The sequence below is a fragment of the Hibiscus syriacus genome, unplaced genomic scaffold (genome assembly GCF_006381635.1).
Source record: "Hibiscus syriacus cultivar Baekdansim isolate YM2019G1 unplaced genomic scaffold, ASM638163v2 tig00110160_pilon, whole genome shotgun sequence".
In the NCBI taxonomy this organism is placed as follows: domain Eukaryota; kingdom Viridiplantae; phylum Streptophyta; class Magnoliopsida; order Malvales; family Malvaceae; genus Hibiscus; species Hibiscus syriacus.
The window spans coordinates 6048970-6055556 of NW_024062608.1; the positions used below are offsets into that span (position 1 = coordinate 6048970).

At 37.4% G+C, this 6587-nt stretch overlaps 1 pseudogene; it reads left to right on the forward strand.

Moving 5' to 3' along the window:
• The first annotated feature begins 4410 nt into the window (after positions 1-4410).
• Positions 4411-6264, forward strand: LOC120216323 (annotated as a pseudogene).
• The last annotated feature ends 323 nt before the right edge of the window (positions 6265-6587 follow it).

The window sequence follows — 6587 nt, forward strand, 5'->3', positions numbered from 1 at the left end:
TATAAAAGCTATTGATAGATTTGAAAGAACTGATGGAAGTTTCATTTATGCAATTATGTGACATGAATGAATTTCGAGGACGAAATTTTTTTAAGGAGGGGAGAATTGTAACACCCCAATTTAGGGGCTAAATTTAAGAAAATATAAATTGGTGGATTTAATTTGGTATTTTGAAAGAAATAAGGGATTAAATTGTAAGATTTCAAAGTTAGAAGACCATTTTAAGAAGTGTAGGAAATTCAGTGGCTAAACTCTTGGTTTACCCATTGTTTATATATGTTGAATTATAAATCTCTTCTCCCCGTGCGCAGATGCATATTTTCCAGTTTTCCCCTCTCTAACAACCCAACTTCCAACTCCGATCTACTCGTCGTCCGACCTCCAAACGACGAGCCGAAACCACCATCGTGTTCGTTCAACCGAGGAACAAAACCCCTCAACCTTTCGTCGTGAATCATCGCCGTTCGTCGTGAATTTCAGTCGGAAGTATCGTCGGTAATAACTCGGTTTAGTTGGTTTTCATCGATTCACGACGATCGGGTCATCCGTTTACGACACCTCTGCACCATCGTGTTCCTTGTGCCGTTTCCGAGTCCACCGTGTTCTTTTTTTTCTCCGGCGGCGGCGCGCGTTGGGAGGTGAACCGGTCAAACTTCCCGATTAGTTGAAATCGAGCTCTCCGCCGTTCAAAATTGTGAACCGAGCTTTGTAAGTATCTCGAAATCGCTCAAAATAATTTTTAGAAATTTTTCGGGATTTTATCACTGTTCACGCGCCCCCACGCGCCGCCACTGCGCGTGGGGAAGGGAAAGTGACCGGTTTGACCGGTTTTGGAACTGTTTTGACCGGTTTGACCGGTCACAACCCGACCCGACCCGTTTACCCGACCCGTTGACCTGACCCGTTGACCCGACCCGACCCGTTGACCCGACCCGTTGACCGTTGACCCGTTGACCGTTGACCGGAATTGACCACTGTTGACCAAAACTTTGACCGGCTTTGATCGGGCATAAACGACCTTTGACTTCGCCGAGTATACCTATCCTGACATTTTTCGACGTTCCAAATCCGATTCCGCTGTCCGTTTTTCGAAATTCGAACCCAAAGGCCTCGAAATTACCGGTCAAACCCGTTGACTTTGATTTTGACCGAAAATTCCAAATTTCCGAAAGTCATATTTTATGCTTTCGACGTCTGAATCCGAATCCGAAGTCCGTTTCGCCAAATTCGAACCCGGTAAGCCGTCTTTCACTGATTTATCACCCGATTCGATTCGTTTATCGCAATTAAGCTCCGTTTCTGATATAATTTATGTTGATATGTATCTGAGGAATTATTGGAAGTTGAATTGAAGATCAAAGGCGTTCGAATGGAATTTTTATGGTCGATCAGTATTGCACGGAAATCGAGGTAATACTTTACTACCTCTTTATGCTTTATGGAACATGTTGATATTGGTAAATGCATGAATAAGATAATGTTGGTCACTTTTGTGGAGTTGAATAATTTATTCACTCGATATGAATGTGGTAGAAATTCTGTAACTGAATACGGATCGAATGACTAATATATGAGATTGAAAGATTGTTAGAATTAAATTACAATTTTGTGAGATAAAGAAATCAGACATGGATTTGTAAATTATATTTTATATCATCAAAGGATTAATGTTAAAGGTACTTGGATGGGAAATTATGAGAATACTTCGGTATGGTAAAAATACGAAATTACCCTTATATGGAAAATGATAAGAATTGTCCCTAGAAGTGGACTAATAAATCTGAAAAAGACATATTGATACGATAATATATTGATGTGCATAAGAAATGATAGTTATACTTAGAAATTATGGATAACCGGTTTTTAACCCCAAGAGGGTTTATACAAGATACTAGAAGTGTGTTAAGGGAATTATTTCAAGATCAGAGAGTGTTCAAGAAAGCAATTAATCATAGATCTCTAATTATATTTCGTTAAGAGCTAATATCGAACTTATCTGGTTAAGAATTATAGAAATGCCCTTAAGAGATAGAATAGTCTGAGTTAACCCTGAATGAGAAAATACTTAGAGGATTCGTACTAACTCGATTAAGTACAGATTTGATTGTTAAGATCCTGACTTAGTGCAGGAAAATTCATGATATTCTGTTTGTAAAATCTGAGAAGGCACTTGACCCGAAAATATCCGAGAAATGAGTAAATACCTGAAGAATAATTTATCGGGGGTATTCTGCTGTCAGAATTATTCGAAGGACTAAAACAAATGATGAGATTGAATTAAATAATAAGATCAGATGGAAAAAATATAAATTGGAATTAAATAATAAGACTGGATGGAGGAAAAAGATTGAAATACCGTGGATCTGTAAAATGACCAACATACCCCTGTAATGGAAATGACCCAAGAATATCACCAAGCTCAGGTGATTGAATATCCTCGAGCTCTGAAATGAATGGAATAAAACTGAACATCAAAATTACCAAAATACCCTTATGGCCTAAATTAAGTAATCTTGGATTAATTAAGGAATCCAAGTAAGCATGGGTATTGGACTACCTTTAAAGGTGGAAAATAATTAAGTGAGTAGATCACCCTAAAGCTATGTCAATACCTGATTGGCATAGATATTACTGGAACATGTGTTCGTCTTCTCAAGTTTGGCTCGATGACAAATTTTGGAAGTATTCAGTTCAACTCAGATCTAGATCGTATTCAGTACTAGGAATTGGACGTTTGTTCGACAAATCAACCACGAAGACCAAATTGAATGGAATGGAAGTACAACATGTATCTGAAATTCAGGAACGTTAAATTCGTCTGGAAAATCCGAAGTAACTGGATTGGACTTGAATGTTAAATGAGCTAAGTAACCTCAATGACTGAGGATTAAGTAAGAGATTGGAAAAGTTTGAAAACTCGGATGAACTTATATGATGTATTATCCCTATGGATTTGAACCACAAATCAAGTACGTCAGCATTTCATGGTATAGTTGAAACATGGAAATAAAATAAAGACCATTAGAATATTTGCTTGTCTCCTTAAGATCTATTCAGTGATGACTCAGATGATTTGTGGATAAGAAATTTGGTATTAAAGAGTAAATACCCTGAAAGGTTAATGAATTGACAAGTTGGTAAGTATTGGTTCCAAAAGCTATTCATCTGGAGTTGTTCGATAATCGGATTAATCGTCATAGATTGTAAAGATTCAGAATACCTTCAAATTTCGTAGAGCTTCAGAAAGTGTACGAATAAGATGATCCCGATGAATCATATCCTGAATAACCGATGATTTTGTCAGTTAACAAACTCTTCTAATAGTGATTCTAATTTTCGGCATTCTATTGGTAAACTGAAGATTTGCGTTTCTCTGCCGATAAGATTATCCTGTATCTCTAAATAATATCTGGAAACTCTAGTGTGTTCCCTACTTATATGAATATTTTATCTGATTTCTGATTTGAATTCTGTTTAAACATCTGATCTGAAATCTGTTCTGATTCCTAACCTGGATTCTGTTATGATATCTGATCTGAATTATGTTTTGATTTTTGATATCTTCGTTTACCGACGGAGAAATGTTTTAAATGGGGGGTATTGTTGAAGGAAGAAGTTCCGCAGGTTCCTCGGCTTTGTGCTCAGGGCCTTATATGTTGTGTTGGGTTGGGTGTATGGTTCTGGGGAACCTACATTATGTTGTGTGGGATGGGGGTATATATATATGTTTTAAAAAGATCTGAAAAGTTACATGGTTTTTGGGGAACACACTAGAAAACCTATTCTGATCTCCTGAACTTAGTAATCCGAAATATTTCTCTGAACTGAAAGCTCATTGTCCGTTACTATCTGAAATATCAGTAGGATCTCTGTTCAGCATAAAAATCTGTAAATGTTCGGAAATAATAAGGATATAAATATTTATCTGTATCTGCACGTTCATCAGCATTATCTGGTAGTTCTGTATTACTGAGCTTTTCGAAGCTCACTCTATTACTCACCTTTTCAGGTTAAAAGAATTATACCAGTGCATCTATCGACTTCAGTAAGGGAGTTCTTCCGGCGTTGTTGCAGAGTATGGTACATGTGATTAGGGGGCATGTAATTGTATTTTGTTTTAAATACGAGTCTGAAATCTATTTTATTTCTGAATACTGATAAATGATTTTATGAGTTTACATGTTCTGATAAAAAGTTTTAAATTTTCCGCTATTTTTATAGAGGGTCGCTCCGGTGGCCCTAATGTGACACCCCAGATCGGATCGGATCGAGTTACCCGAACTGATTTGACCTGACCTGAACTCGATCTGATCTAGTGTCAAATCAACCTGAATTGACATGTACCCGATTTGACCCGACCGGCCAAGATCCGACTGAAACCTGACCGATTACCTGATTTTACAGCCCTAAATGTACGTGGTGCTTCCAATTTCCTACTGGGGATTAAATCTTTACAATGCTCGCACCTTCCCAATTTCTCCTCGCATTTCTAAATAACAAAGGAGAACTATACAATGTATCGGGCATCGTGAATCCAATTTTGAAATCGAAATGCCAGCTTATGAGAAGCAGGACGTGTAAACCTGAGCATCTTCTTTAATCTCACTTATGGTATTGGCTTTGCCGCCGTTATAGCCACTCTTTCACATGTGGCTGTTTTCAACGGAAAGTGAGTAATCCAGAGCTTCTCATTTATTGTTTCATACCTAGTTTGGGTGTCTTTGGTCTCAAGTTTGTGATCTTTGACCCAAAATTTGTGTTGAATGTTTCGAACAGGGAGATATATGCTCAACTAAGAGCTTCTTCAAGGGAAAAGAAGATATCCATACAAGGTTAATGAAGTATAAGAACATACCAAACTGGTGGTTTTACCTATTGCTTGTGTCGACATTGGTGATCTCTCGCATTATCAAATCCAAATGCCTTGGTGGGGACTCCTCTTTGCAGCTGCTCTTGCTTTAGCTTTCAATCTTCCTGTCAGCATCATAAATGCCACTACAAATCAGGTAGAAAGCTTGCACTTTTTTTATATATATGTACCCTGCTCTTATCGTTGGCTTCTTTTTTTAGTACGTCCGGTATCCATGTCCGACACATATTCCATCATGAGTACACTGATATAATCTGATATAATCCTTCAAAAGCTTTCAAATACATGGAAAAAAAATCTTTAGAGCTAACGAATGATTTGCCCGAATACCATTTGTTATCCTTTTGGTAGTCGTTTGCTGATTTTGCCTTTTTGTTGCTAGTCAGGACTTAATGAGTACATCATGGGTTACGTTACCAGGAAAACCAATAGCCAATATTTGCTTTAAAACCTACGGATATATAAGCATGACACAGGCAGTTTCCTTTCTAAATGATTTCAAGCTCCGCCATTATATAAGATTCCCCCAAGATCGATGTTTGTAGTCCAGGTATGTCCAAAGTAGAAAGTGAATGCTCAAGTAATAAAAAACAGAGATTGAAAAATAATCGAGTATAGCAGGTAATAAATGCTGATGACAATTTAAACGATATAAGAATATAACATGATAATAAAGGACTACTCTATATGCTGATTCCTTCTCCAATTTGTGTTCTGCTGAAAGGGTATAGGAACTGTGATAGCTGGAACAGTGAATCTTGCAGTGGCATGCTGGCTGCTGACTACAGTTTAGAACATATGCCAGGATTACCTACTTCCTCCCGACAGTCCATGGACATGTCCCTCTGACAGAGTATTCTTCGATGCATTGGTTATATGGGGTCTGGTTGGACCGAAAACGATCTTTGGTCCTTTGGGGAACTACTCTGCTCTCAACTGGTTCTTCCTTGGAGGGGCCTTGGGATCTATCGTGGTGGCTATTCCACACAGCTTTCCCTGACCAGAAATGGATCCCACTTATCAATCTTCCGGTGCTCTTGGGCGCGACAGCTGTAATGCCACCAACTACATCATTGAACTTCAACTGCTATCTTATAATTGGATTCATCTTCAATTACTATGTTTTTAAATACCGAAAAGGGTGGTGGCAGAGATACAACTATGTTCTGTCTGCAACTCTTGATGCTGGATTGGCTTTCATGGGAGTGCTCATATATTTCACTTTGACATTGCAAGAAATTAGTATCTTGGGTGAGGAAGTGAGGGTGAGCACTGCGATCTCGCTTCGTGTCCGACTTCCAAAGGCATAGTCGTCGATGGTTGTCCAGTCTATTAGATTCATTTAGCTTCCACATCAGACATCTTAGGCTTCAAGAACTCTACACTTTGATGATAAGGCGAATATGTTATTGTTTCAAATACATTATATTTATATATTGATTTTTTTCTCTGCTTATAGAAGAGCTTACAAATTATTTCCTTCAGCTGTGTACCAATAATGCAACACATGAAACAACATCGCTCTTCGTTCTTAGAATAAAATTAAACAAAAAAGGTAAAAAAAACATATTATATCAAATACGTGTTAGAAAAATGAAGTATTCTAAACTAAAGATATTTATCATCCCTTTACATTTGAATATTAATACGATAATTATATCTTATTAAATATTTCAAAGTAAAAGATATTTTTTTTTTATAAAAATTTGAATATTAA